Source organism: Mytilus californianus, unplaced genomic scaffold (genome assembly GCF_021869535.1).
Source record: "Mytilus californianus isolate M0D057914Y unplaced genomic scaffold, xbMytCali1.0.p SCAF_1, whole genome shotgun sequence".
NCBI lineage: Eukaryota > Metazoa > Mollusca > Bivalvia > Mytilida > Mytilidae > Mytilus > Mytilus californianus.
Window position 1 is genome coordinate 57,294,611 of NW_026262581.1, and position 15,169 is coordinate 57,309,779.

The window sequence follows — 15,169 nt, forward strand, 5'->3', positions numbered from 1 at the left end:
CATCAGATTCCGTCCACAAAACATTACACACTCAGAAACTAAGAATTGAGCACTATTACATTTATCTCAGAGTAAAATCTATGTCATCCAAATCTCAGTTTTCAAGGTGCAGAAAATAAACAGGTGTCTTCTATTCCGTCCGCAATTTTTGGGGAAAGTAAAATCTAAATTTAGAACCAAAGTTGAAACTGAAACTACACATGTATGATAAAAATAGAACGTGTTATTTTTTCTTTATCTTTATCTTTGCAAATTCCAATTTCGAAGGGATAGCGAAATTTGTTTTCTTTTGTTGGAAGAAGGGGGAGGGGGTGAAGAAAATAAGGTCTACAATGTCGGGTCTTTTTATAACCGACTATACGGTATGGATTTTTCTCATTGTTGAAGGCCGTATGGTTGCCTATAATAATTGTTTACATTCACATCCTTTAAGGTAGCTGGGGTGTCTAAATGTTGGACGATAGATTTTTTCTTAAACTTCTGTAAAAGACTTCTGGGTCAATGTAATTTCAAATTTCAATATAAAAACTGGGAATCACGGACCTTGTTTTTTTTCGTAATAACGCATTGAAATTAACGAAATTTGGGTTATTTTATATTGTTAATATAGGGGAAACTTAAGTTTTCCTTATTGCGAAAACATTAAACGATAGAATTGGCTAAAATTCGATGAGAGAATTGCTTTTCATTTATAACTCCGAAATATCAAATAAAAATAGGGGGTCACGGGCCTTATTTTCTTGAAAAAATCCCCAAAAATTTTAAATATACTTTACGACACTTAATTTTTTGATAGTCTAATCTTTAAATTTCAAGTTTTAGGTATTTTGTTGTATATAAAATGATACTTGGTAAAATATTTTTAAAACAAAAAAGTATTTTTGCAACATGATCAGAACGGACGCTCAGAAAAAGACACCCGATCTACCTTAAACTGTGGCAGATAGTTGTCTCATTTGCAATCATACCACATCTCCTTATTTTCATATTATATTAACAAAACTGCAATTCATTTGCATTATATACAGGAACAAGTTATATAAAAAACTCCGATCTGTTTTTCTTTGCTAAAATTCATATGCGGGTTCTTCTTTTGACCTTATTACAGCCATAAAAATTCTCAAAATAATATGCAGATGCAGTTTTCTTATTTTTTGGGAGTCGTGCATGTGGATATTCAACAAATAATGGTACAAGAAATTATTTCGTTTTTTACTTAAAATCTCCAGCAAACATTATATCATGCTTTGTCGTGTAGTTAAAGAAAGGGAAAGCGATCGAGACAGGAAATTTTTAAAATAAAATTGCAGAGTTGTGTCACGTGCACGTGTGTGAACCTGACAAATAAAATGGGTTTTGTGCGCAAGACCTCGAATAGTGCCGGAAATGGTGAGGATGAAAAGCTGCAGCAAATTATATTCACTTTTTTAAGATACAAACATGCAGAAATAAGATTTTAAAAAAAACGTGTATACGCGATCCCAATATTATAACCGATTATTTAAATACGCATAGAATCATTCTGTCAACGCTGTGTTAACCGGGACAATTTCAAACTTGATATTTGATTCATAATTATTAGAACAATACAATATAAAAATAAGAAGATGTGGTATGATTGCCAATGAGACAACTCTCCACAAGAGTCCGCAAATGACACAGAAATTAACAACTATAGGTCACCGTACGGCCTTCAACAATGATCAAAGCCCATAGTCAGCTATAAATACAAGCATTTCAAAAAAGATGTGGAACCCTGTCCAATTAAGAAAAGATGGAGTTAAAGTCTATACAGTAACTTTCTTTCACTTGCAGTATATTTATTTGCCAATTTGCTTTTTTTTGGCAGCAGAAATATCCTTAAAAAATACTCAGTTTATTTCCTTATCAATTGATTACGCTTGAGCATTTGCAATAATTAGGAAAATGGGTTATAAATCATTCGTAAATATAAATCAACATGTAGACATCTTATACGTTCAGGTATTTCACATCCAATATTTTATGGTAATATTCTTTACAAAGCACAAAAATGTCGGCATTCACCCCAAAAGCTAACCAAACCTTTAAACAGACTTATTCGGAAAGGATATAGTTACAATACTGTTGTCAGGTCATTAAGGATTACATATTTTGGTATTAATATTGATTCACTCATAGGGTCTTTGCATCGGAAATAAACACTATTATTCTAAAACCAGTTGTTGGCATGATACGGGTTATGTTCTTCTCATATATTTTATGATTGTATGATACTAAACCCCTAACGGGAGGGATTGTACTTGATTTTCATATGATGAAGACATAATCTTTCAATCAGTTTAATTGAGGTCTGGAGCTGGCATGTCAGTAACTGCTAGTAGTCCTTTGTTAATTTATGTATCATTGTCTTTTTGTTTAGTTTCTTTTGTTACCTATTCTGACATCGGACTCGGACTTCTTTTAAACTGAGTTTTACTGTGCGTATTACTATGTGTTTCTTTATTTTACATTGGCTAGAGGTATAGGTGGAGGGTTGAGATCTCACAAAACATGTTTAACCCCGCCGCATTTTTGCGCCTGTCCCAAGTCAGGAGCCTCTGGCCTTTGTTAGTCTTGTATGTTTTTTTTAATTTTAGTTCATTTATATGTTTTGGAGTTTAGTGTGACGTCCATTTTCACTGAACTAGTACACAATTTTATTTAGGGGCCAGCTGAGGACCACCTCCGGGTGCGGGATTTTCTCGCTGCGTTGAAGACCCATTGGTGGCCTTCGGCTGTTGTCTGCTCTGTGGTCGGGTTGTTGTCTCTTTGACATATTCCCCATTTCCATTCTCAATTTTATACACACTCAGGATTTTGTTACGACACTGTACGGTATAATAGCGTTATATAGAGTAGAAATTGTGATGACGTTACAGTAGACATCAATAACGTCGCCGAATGTTTTTTATTCTTTCCGCTAAAAGTCAAACTTCCACAGGATATAGCTTGAAAACTAGCACGGTTGCTAAGGACTTTCTTTGCACCAATGGGTTCGTCGTTCATTTTTGAATGGCATATCGATTTTTAAAAAAATTCTGTGGACCAACGAATTAGAAAATCTGGATAAAGTAAAAATATCTGCCGATTTTTATGATTTTCCCTATATATCCTTTGTATTTTTGGCGTATCATGCTGTTAATTTCAACAGCTTGTATCTGAAAAACGAAAACGGTTACCCCCTTTTTTTATTTTATTGTCTGATGTATTTTTACAAGCAGAATCCACATGTAAAATTAAAAAAAATTCTGTGGAGTAGTTAATTACGTACACTTCGCCTTAATTAAGTAAATCAAGAAGTATGATGGTGTTGTAACAGGCTGGCGACATTAGTTTCAATTACACTACATGTTTAACTCTTGTTGGTTTTCGTTTTTTTTAGCTCAACGGGCCAAGTGAGCTTTTCTCATCACTTGGCGTCCGTCGTCCGTCGTCCGTTAACTTTTACAAAAATCTTCTCCTCTGAAACTACTGGGCCAAATAAAACCAAACTTGGCCTACATCATCCTACATGACCCCTACAATCAACCAAGATGGCCACCATGGCTAAAAATAGAACATGTGGTAAAATGCAGTGTTTGGCTTATATCTGAAACTAAAGCATTTAGAGCAAATCTGACATTGAGTAAAAATGTTCATCAGGTAAAGATCTATCTGCCCTGAAATTTCAGACGCATCAGACAACCCGTTGTTGGATTGCTGCCCTTGAATTGGTAATTTTAAGGAAATTTTGCAGTTTTTTGGTTATTATCTTGATATTAATATAATAGAGATAAACTGTACACAGCAAAATTGTTCACCAAAGTAAGATCTTCAAATAAGTCAACATGACCAAAATTGTCAATTGACCCCATCTTTAAAGTCAGTTTTTCACAATTTTTTGTAAATATTTGTAATCTTTTACAAAAATCTTCTCCTCTGAAACTACTAGACCAAATTCAACCAAACTTGGCCCAAATTATCCTTAGGGTATTTAGTTTTAAAAAAATATCCGATGACGCCGCCCATCAACCAAGATGGCCGCCATGGCTAAATATAGAACATGGGGGTAAAATGCAGTTTTTGGCTGATATCTCTGAAACTAAAGCAGTAAGAGCAAATCTGAGAAGAAGTAAAAATGTTCACGAGGTCAACATCTATCTGCCCTGAAATTTTCAGAGGCATCAGAAAACCCGTTGTTGGGTTGCTGTCCCTGAATTGGTAATTTTAATGAAATTTGGCAGTTTTTGGTAATTATCTAGAATACTGTTATAGATAGAGATAAACTGTAAACAGCAATAATGTTCAGCAAAGTAAGATCTACAAATAAGTCAACATGACAAAAATGGTCAATTGACCCCTTAAGGAGTTATTGCCCTTTATAGTCAATTTTTAACATTTTTTTGTTAATTTTTGTAATCTTTTACAAAAATCTTCCCTCTCAAACTACTGAGACAAATTTAACCAAACTTGGCCACTATCTAGTTTTAAAAATGTGTCCGATGACCCTGCCTACCAATCAACATAGCCGACATGACTAAAAATAGAACACAGGGGTAAAAAGTTTTGTTTATTATTTTTTGAACCGTTACAAATAGAGAAAATCTGAAAGGAACAAAAAAGTTCAGATTAATGAGCTCTACCAATTGTTCATACACGTCAAAACTGTTAGACAAATTTTAGGAGTTATCGCCCATGACAAATTTTACCATTTTTGTTTTTCATTTTTGCCTATTATCATGAAAACTATGATATTTAGAGAGAAACATTTTTATACCGTTATGCCTTATTATAAAAGATAAATAAACACTTTAAATCACAAAAATGATCAGCAAGGCAAGATCTATTAAAAAGTCAAATTTTGCCGATATAGTTAGCAGACTGTCACTCTTCAAAGAAGTGATTGCCCTTAAATGAGGATTTTTTGTACCCTCTTTTGTGTTTTGAGCAAAAACTAAAGAAGATAGACAAAAAACCAAACAGACAATAAGATCAGTAATACAAGATCAACAAAATAAGAGTTTTTTGTCATGAAGTCTATTCTCATCTACAATGTTGTAGAGTGTCCTTTGTTTGATATGCACATAGACCAAGGTGAGCGACACAGGCTCTTTAGAGCCTCTAGTTTGTTCATCCAGCTTTCGGGTTATTGACTTTGGGCGTTCCTGATGCAGGTTAGTTCAGAGGAGCGATTTGGACGCATGAGGTTTCAATGTATTGTGTCATTATGCTTTACTGCATTATATTTGTACTATCAACGACTCAAAAGTTTTGTGTTAGCATATTTGTTAGATTTATTAGTGTATTTATTTGAACTTTAGTCAGCTGTGATGTATGTTTGCGCCCATTTGGCTGCAAAGTGAGAGATTTAGCTAGCTACAAAACCAGGTTTAACACACCATTTTCTTCGGAAAATCCATGTACCAAGTCAGGAATATGACAGTTGTTTTCCATTCGTTCCGGTGGTTGATATAGTCAAGTGTTTGATTTTGTCGGGTTTTGTGAGCTTCCCCCTTTTTGAATTTGCCTTGGTGTTCAATATCTTTGTTAATACCCTTTCATCGACGTTGTCATTGAACAATATAAAAAATAGAAGTCAATATGTGGTTTGATTGACAATGAGACAACTATCCATCTGAGACCAAGTGACGATTAGTGACGTATATGTCAGACAATTTCGCCGGTCAACGGACGATAACTGCATTTGTTTGATCTACGTCATAGTCAAATTTCTTTCTTTTTCTCCAACATTGTTATGTTAATAGTAGTCACAGTGTTGATTGATGATAAATTTCAAAGGGCAAATAGTCCATGCATGATCAGTTATAAAATATCTTAGATTTAGAACTTTAATCCTGGGCAAAGATCGTGTCCACTCGTACCAAATGCAACTAAAGAAGTAAACTTTAGAAAATTGAAAAAAAAGTATTTTAAACCGGAATGATTTTGCACAGGAAAATTAATTAACATTGTGGATGTCTTCTGTATCGATTAATATGTTTCCAAATCAGTATCGATATTGATTTTACATCTGGATGTTGATAAACCTTGTTGTTAATTGTTTTGCGTAATTCCGCTTTATATTATCTAGTCAATAAATGTTGGATTCGGCAATTTGTACATTTTCCCTTTGATTATAAGTATTGCCTAATATTTGTATTAGTGCAGCAACGTCACGCATTCATATCAATTCGCGCCAATTTATCAATGAAATGCACGCGTCTTCATTCATACAACTGAATCTGGTGTTAAACTGATCATGGTAACTGCAGTTACCACGATCCTAATAGGTAGAAATAAGTAAAATCGTTTTCTGCCAATTTCTCCGTGTAAACGTGCTGTTTTCAAGAATTACTCAGCCGCCAGGTTGATCTGTTGGGTTTTGGTATGTGTGTGAGATCTTAATGTCATATAAGGCCTCGTTACAAAAATATAAGCAATCAAAAATTCAAGGAAGATTATCGTAACGCCAAGAAATTTGTTTGATATGATAATCGTAACTGGAACATATTAAGATAGTCGTAATTTGGACATGATAATAGTAATTTATTAGTCAAAATCACAACTTTATCTGATGATTGGGACGGCGACTTTATCTTAATATTGATTAAAAGTTTGATAGTGTTACCAGTATTAGTGAATAAATGGTTATCTTAAGTTAATTAACCTTTTGCTTTGTAGATATATATTCTATATATTTCACAAGTTAAAATTTACGGTAAATATTGATTTGGTATATTGTATACTTAAGATCACTTAAAGAAGAACATCAATCAATAACCGTGTTTTCGTGCCTAAAGTACTAGCAACTTGGCTGGTGATACTCTCTGGAACTTATAGAACACTAACAGAGACGTCGACACGGTAGTAGTTATAAGGTTTACTGCACCAATATTCCTGTGCTGCAACAGATGTATTTCGACAACTCATATTATGTCTCATCAGTGATTCTCGAGGCAAAAACCTTACTTGGGCACAGACGTTGCAGAGCTGATAAAATCATAGAGGACCTAAAGTATACCCGAATCAGGACAAGGAATCGCAGATTTGCACGAAGGAGTTAATTCCTTTATTTGAATGATTTCTCAACTTTTATTTAAGCATTTAAAAAAATATCCGTATTTTAATGTTAGTGCCTAATTAGTGGCTACTGTGCACGTGACATACCCGGGGACTGATAGTTCAATAACAAAGGTTTCGGCACCACGGCCCGGATCTAGTTATAACATTGACGGTACCAGTTGTTATTCTTCAGATGCGCTTTCGACTCTAAATGCTGAATGTGAAAAAACTGATGCCTTTTCAGACAGCTGATTTGATTTTGATTGATCGATTGTTGGTTTTTTTAAAGTCCAGTTGCAAATATTTCATGCTCGTTCAGGACGAGAACAAATAATCAATAAATATGTTCTGTAAAGGGGCCGTCCGGGATGAAGGTCGAGAAATTTTGACTGCCACTGGAAAATGAGGATAAGTTGGGAAGGAACTATTTTTCCTTACAAAAGATCACCTTTGGACCTCTCAAATAGTTATTGTAAGGGTTCTAAACGTACAGAGAGTGTTGCATACTCTCTATATGAGGCATCGGATTCAACGTCCCCATTCTAACCGGACGTGGCTACGTATTTATACATCCCGCCAGCCAAAACGGACGCCCCACTGTATGCCGGTCGGAAGAAGACCAAGGGTGTCCATATTTCTATTTCCTAGTTGCCCTTGTGATGTTTGGGACGGTGAGGCAGATATTAGAAGGTTAATCAAAACATAGAAAAGAGCATACAGAAAGAATAAGAAAAATACGAAATATGGGATGAACAGATATGCTTCTTCATAAAAAGAAGGAAGAGAGCGCACATAATCATGTTTAACCCTGCTACATTCTGTATGCTCTTGTCCCAAGTCAGGAGACTGTAATTTAGTGGTTGTCGTTAGCTCTCTGTATGGGTTTTACACATTGTGAAACGTACGCACGAACGAGGGTAAAATAAAATGCCACTAGGGGAAAGAAAATAACTAAAAAAAAATTGCTTAACAAAGGCTCGACAGAAGAAGAAAAAATACACTTAAAAAATCTTGTGCTTAAAACCAGCCCAAAAATACCTCTTTGCAGTTTAACCTAAAAAAAATCCAAGAAAGTGTTAATATGAAAATATTTTGGCTCCCTACATCCAACCCCCCGATAAAAATCTTTCTAAATTCAAAATAAGAAAACCCCAAAATTTACAAATTGAAAACGAATGACCCCAAAAATATATAACAATTCTCGTGTATAACTTTTGTAGATCTTATGTATCTACACTGCAGACATATTTTAAGTAATATCTTATTTTGATCTCCGCCCTGGTCCATTCTATTCAGCACTTAGCCAGAGACAGAGACTGTTTAAACTTCCGCCACACTTATTTTTTCTGTTTTTTTTCAGTATAACTTGGTGCTTATTAGTCATTTTGCTTTGGACCATTTGAAACTTGCTATATAGTATGGCATACATATATACAAAACTACGTTATTATTGAAGATGCTACGGCAATTGTATTTTCCTTGATTTCCATTTCCATATCTTTGTTTGTTGGCTATTTGTCTTGCGGACATTTATCCCATATCTAACTGCTTGTATTTAAATCAAAGCTGTGTGTGTGAACGAGAGGCGAAAGATATCAAAGGGACATTTAAACTCTGTCGAAAGCAAATTGACAACACCATGGCAAAAAAAAACCCAAAAAGACAAACAACAGTATAGAAAACACAACATAGAAAACTAAAAGACTGAGCAACACGAACCCAAGCGAAAACCGGGGGTGATCTGCGGTGCTCCGGAATGGTAAGCAGATCATGCCCCACATGTGGCACCCGCCGTCTTGCTAATGTACAAACCAGTAAAACATGTTAAGTGCACCACTGATCGGTCCACAATAATTAGCGATTTAAAACCAATTAGTCACGTGTAAAAGAATGAGACCTAATCAGTTCTAGCATTAACTGAAGAATTGTATATAACAGCTAGTAAAGACAAACCGTGAAAATCATTTGGGGAAAACTTAGGGAACTGGTATACTAACTTTGTTTTACTTTGTTTAAGTAAAGCGTTTGATTTTGTCATGTTTTTTTGCCTATCCCTTTTTGAATTTACCTCAGTTTGATATTTTTGTTAGTATTTTTTTTTTAATTGAAATCATTTGAAAAAAATATCAATACATTTTTCTTCTCCATAACTCATTTTATTATAAAAATGGGAAACATGCATTTTATTGCAAGAAACCTATAAACACATCTCCTCAAAGTGAAATAGTCGTTCACAAACGGATAATAATATTTTATAATCAAACTTTTATTGTTTAATTGTTTTTTAATTCGTTCATACATTGGAGCATCTTTATTTCAAGTTTGATCTAAGCCAGATACATATTGTTTGTATGACTCTCTTGCAAGTTCGCTGACATTTCGTTTTTTTCTTTCTTTCTTAGGGGGTTCTTCCTTGTCTTTCTGTTCTGTTTGACAATTCTGTATTTAATATCTAGGGATTCCTGCATGAAGTTCTAGCAATGATTCCTCTTAAGCAAGTTTTAAAATAAAACAAGTGGTGTATTTCTAGGGTGCGCTCGACTTCTTGTAAACAATAAAAACTAGCACAACATAAACTAGTGAGTAATCTAGGATTAAATTCTATAACGCAAGTCTTTGTAATCAAGTAAGTGGATTTTTTTTGTGAAAATCTTTGCTTAATTTGCAATAAAATCCATATTTACTAATTATAAGACAATAAATATAATTTCTGTGAACGACCTATCCCTTTGGTATATTTACAAAACAGCACGTCTCTTTTATACTGTTTTCAAGGTCGTAGCTGCCGTTAGGCACTTTAGGCACGTGCCTTCACATAATTTTTCACAAATATTTATTAAAAAAAAAAGATAAACAACGTTATCTGTAGCTGCATGTGAAGTCGTCAAAACTCTTTAATTATCGAATGTCAGTTGTACACTAGTCTATCATCCTTAGTGAATTAGTGGAGTATTGGAACAGTATGTCATCATATTACACCTTATATAGAAACTATAAACTAGAACTTTAATTGGTTCAGATTATTTCACTTCTATCAATAAATACTTGAATGAACCTCAACTTTGATAGATGATTTTTTTTAATTAGTTGTTGTTGGCCCAAGTCTAATCCGATGCCTAGTGTAGAGATAATGCATGTTAAGAAACTTGCAACAACTCTATCTTTAAATCTAAAATAATCGTCAAGTATCTTGATTCCTGTTTCCCCGTCTGTTTGATGATGAAAATATGGTTTGCATTTTCTGTCTCACAACAAAACATGTCTTGGTGATTTTTTCTCACAGAGATCTTCTTGCACACTGTGCACCTAAATCCATACAGGCTCAGGAGTTCCATAAAGTGTTTCTCGATCTGCCATAAAAGGTAAACTTGATTTCAAGACAAATTCTAAACACTAGAATGTGTTTCTACTTTAGCAACAGCATTGTTGCTTGTATCGAACATTTACTCGTTACTGAATACGAATTATATCTTTCACTGGAAAGTTGAAATCTTAAGGTCCCAAATTAAGAAAACCACAACACATCAATTGGAATCATAACTTAACAGTAATTTATTCAAATGAGGTTTACGCCAGATCATTGACAACACTTACTCGTTACTGAATACGAATTATATCTTTCACTGGAAAGTTGAAATCTTAAGGTCCCAAATTAAGAAAACCACAACACATCAATTGGAATCATAACTTAACAGTAATTTATTCAAATGAGGTTTACGCCAGATCATTGACAACACGAGAGAATTTTGAACTAGACTCTCTATCAGAATAGTTCAAAACAATTAAGGACGTTGATAAAAGGGAGAATCCACAAATGCTCGACCTAAGTCCGTATTCAGGGACAAAGAGGCTGTGAAATGTCTGAAGTCTTCACGACAAATATGTTGTTCCTGCGGAAAAGCTTCAAACAATATTGTTTTTGTATGTGAATCCTATTACTACGATTTTCTTATCAACGAAGTAGGGATAAATGAACTCTCGGGTAATCCAACGTACAAAAACGTAACCTTTGATAAAGCCCAGGGTACCGTTTCACAAAGCCCTCGTAAGTCTACGTGTCATCGTACGTTCATCGTAAATAAATCATAGGTTTTACAGCCGTTTCACAAAGCCGTCGTAAGTTAAGATGAGCGTAAATAATACGTAAATCCTGGCGTAACTTACTACAGCTATACCCAGTCGTATCTCGATCGTAGTTTTTCCGCGAATATGAATTAAACCATATCTAAGATATGGCTTTATTCTCGATCAAGATGCCGCAAATGTTAGAAGACGAAGAAGAATCTTCAATATTAGAACCACACTTTCTTCATTTGATCATTTTGAAAATGAAATGGATATTATATCCGGATACAGACTGGATAGACACAGTATCAATGAAATAACATTGGCAATAGAACCAGATATAAAACATGATACAAATAGGTCCCATGCACTTACTCCTGAAACGCAGGTTTTGTTAGCTTTGCGCTACTCACTGGTTCTCCGGTAAAGCGCCCATTTTATGGCGCTGATTTGTCCCACCGTAACAAAGCAAAACTAACGACTTCGAGTTATATACCCGTAGCTAGTTATACTTATATCTGAGATTTTTATATTTCTTTATTATCTATATTTTTTAATTTTTATAAAGTTTAGTACATATTGCACAACGATAGTGATCGTACCGGCCGTCATAATGTTTTCTTCGTAAACCTGTAATTCCCGTTAACGGATAGAAGGCCAAGCAAGACTAAATATTTGGCACAACATAGAGTGTGATGAGTCAAATTTGATTATAAGGTTACCATAAATAATTTTGTAAAATGGTCATTTATTCCAAATCATATCAGTCTTGAAAACTAAACAACGTTGAAAACTGCAGAGATTTGTTAAGCATGTAATCTCCGTGGAATGGTATATTCTAAACAAACACCTATTTTGAAAATAAATTCTACATGCAACAGATCGATATCGGTGTCAACATTCAATTTTAATACAACTTCTATCTTCAGATTCACGTATTATGTTTTATAAATGACGAAATCCGTGGAATGTAATCTCCGTTCACGTTTTGGTGGAGTGCTTTCTTTCACGTCCGCACTTCTATCGAGTATGGCATGCCAAATAAACAGTTTAGATAATAATTACGGATGGCGAATATATAATTACAGATCAATAACTTACATTGTAATTGAGACGACATAAGAAGACACCATGTGACAATTTTAATTAGTCAATTGTTTTAGTGTAACAGAGTTGCTTTTTTTCTTAGATCTACAAAAAAACGAACTGGATGTTTTTATATCAATATTAATACAAGTAAATAATTTTAACCCGTTTTCAATATTAAAGATCTGAAACTTTTATTATTAATATAAATTTGATACAGAATTTAATACGATTAAACAATTATGCAAGTAGTCATAAAAATTGCTCTGCCTAATGAGTTTAATAAATGATATTGCACTGGGAGAGAAGCTTTTAAATACTTTCTTTCATTAAAAATGAAATTACGACGTCGGCTGAGAGGGGCATGGTATATATTGTCCGTTACATTTATTAACAACACCTTGTACAAATATTCTTTTCGAAAATAAAAACAGTTAAATAGAACAAACAAAACTATCCGTCACAATGATATATGAGGGTCTGGATTAGGGGAAAAAGGGGGGTGGGGAGGTTTTACATTTCTGTATTCTGTAATTCTTTTGGCCATTTTTCTCTATTCAGTAAGAAATATGCTTATTCTGTAAATTCTTGTGTTCAGATCGTGCATATGAAAATTTCCTGTTGTATCATGATTTTGACATGATAGATCTTTTTGTCTGTATCAACGACATATGTATGACGACACTACCCCGTGACCCCTCACCCCTGAATCTGTCACTGTATTGCATAAATGATACCATTTATCAATTTTGATTAATATCTGATTAAAACAAAACATGGGGAAAAACTATTTCAATTTCTTTATAATAATTTGGATATATGGGATAATAAGCAGTAGATAAGATGACATTAGGTATATTTGATCATACATGTATTTGGTTTGTAATATGAGGTACTAGAACTGCAATCTAATTAAAGTACCGGTAGTAAATCGTAAAAAGTAGATTTAAAAGAAATCTGAAATCTGATAGAATAAAAATTCGATCACCTGAACTAGATATTATCCTTGATAGCCCAACTGTCCAACAAAATATAAAAATATTGCCTATCAATCAATTGTTTTGGAGATTATTAAAATATATTTAACATTTATGGGTAGTGAAAAAAAAATGTCATACCCCCCAAAAAAATCAAAGACAATGGTATCCGTCCTCGAGTATCAGTCTTCCAGCCCTTACCAATAAGTTGTTGTTTTAAATTGTAATAGATTATGGATCTTACAAATATGAAACTGAAGACGAAGGACTCATGCCGGCTAAAGAGACGTTTTGATTCTGCAGTTCCATTCAATTCCCTCCAATTATTCATTTATAAATTTCGAAATTATAAAGAAACTAAGGTTTCAAATCTATCGGGCAAAGTTGACCTTCGACTGATTTGGCTATTTTTTTTAAGTCCTTTTGATCATATAGCTCTTCTTCTGTTTCTGTTCTTTTGCATCCTAGGCTTTCAAATATTCGGCTCTGAGCGTAAATGATGAAGATAAATCCAGAATAGCGCTTCGGACGCATGAAATTTCTAACTTGTTTTCATTTTTTATCCCACTATTGCAGAGCTTTTTGTTCTCAATGGGTATCTTGGTCCGACCTCTGTCACGAACTGTTTTATTAGTGTTGTAATGTGTAATCATTGCTGACACAATGCAAGGATGCATGGATATAAGGTTAATTTTGTCTGCAATGGTGGACGTAATGATACGTCAAGATTTGTTAACTCGTGCAAGATCGTGATTTTGGAGGAAAATATCGATGCTTACGAATGTATAGAATTTGCATCGCTAACATTTATGAACCAGTTCCGATTACGACCAGTTGAACATTTCATTCGTTTTACTTTATTCTTAATTTTATACAATTTTTTTTTGGTACATTTTAGCACCCCATTATTCTCTATTCTTTTTTTTTTGCCCATTTTTCTTCATTCTTTTTTTTGGGGGGGGGGGCATTATTTTCTATTCTGTAAACCACATCGTATATCTTGGGTAATTTCAAATAAATATCTGATATTCAAGCGGGATAGGATGCATAATACTACTAGTATAAGAGTATCTACAAGGAGAAGTTGTTTACTTGGTCGCTTTTTGATGGGCTCTTTTAAAAGTCGGTGAGATTAATATACTACAACCAATCAACAAAGAGGGTTGCCTACTATTAATAAAAAAATATATGGAAAATGTTATTATATTTTATATTTTGCTGTTTGTCTTCTCTCTCTGGTCATGGTTTTCAGTGTTTATAAAGTGCGAATCCAGTTAGTTCATTTTCACTGTTGTATGCGAGTATGTCTATTGTAGAATAAAGGATGATGGGAAAATCTGCGTTTGTTTACTTTTTGAAAATAAAAAATAATTGATTTGAATGTATGTTTTGACACAATTTCATTAGAATATCACTTTTTAATGTATAATAACAGGATTAAAGTCCAATAAAGTGTAATTAAAGCAGATGAATCCATAATATTGAGTACTGAATGCGATTCATTTTAACTATAAATGCGATGCATTATCACTGTAAGTGCGATCATTTCTGATGTGAAATTTTTGGAGGTGCGATGAATTTTCATTGTTGTTTTATATGATAATTCGACATGCAACAACTGAAAATAGTCTTTTAATGACTTTAATATTGATTATATTTACAATTTGAAATGCAAGCTAGTCGTAGATGCTTAGTATAACCAACGTATGGTTGATTCCGGACGTTGTGCGTTGTGTACCGTTCGTCGATTTTTTTTCTGTACGTTCGTTGCGTGTTTTCGTCATAGTTCTGTGCCGTTCGTTAGTGAAACATCGAGAACATAATCAGCTGTTTCTATTGAAATACCTATCTTTTATTTTTTGTTAGCAAGCATTTGCAACTACTAAAACTATTTGACATTTCTAACATTTCATATTAAAGATTAAAACAACCTGAATTTTATATTGGTTTGACGTGATCTTACTGGAGCTAGAGAAGCT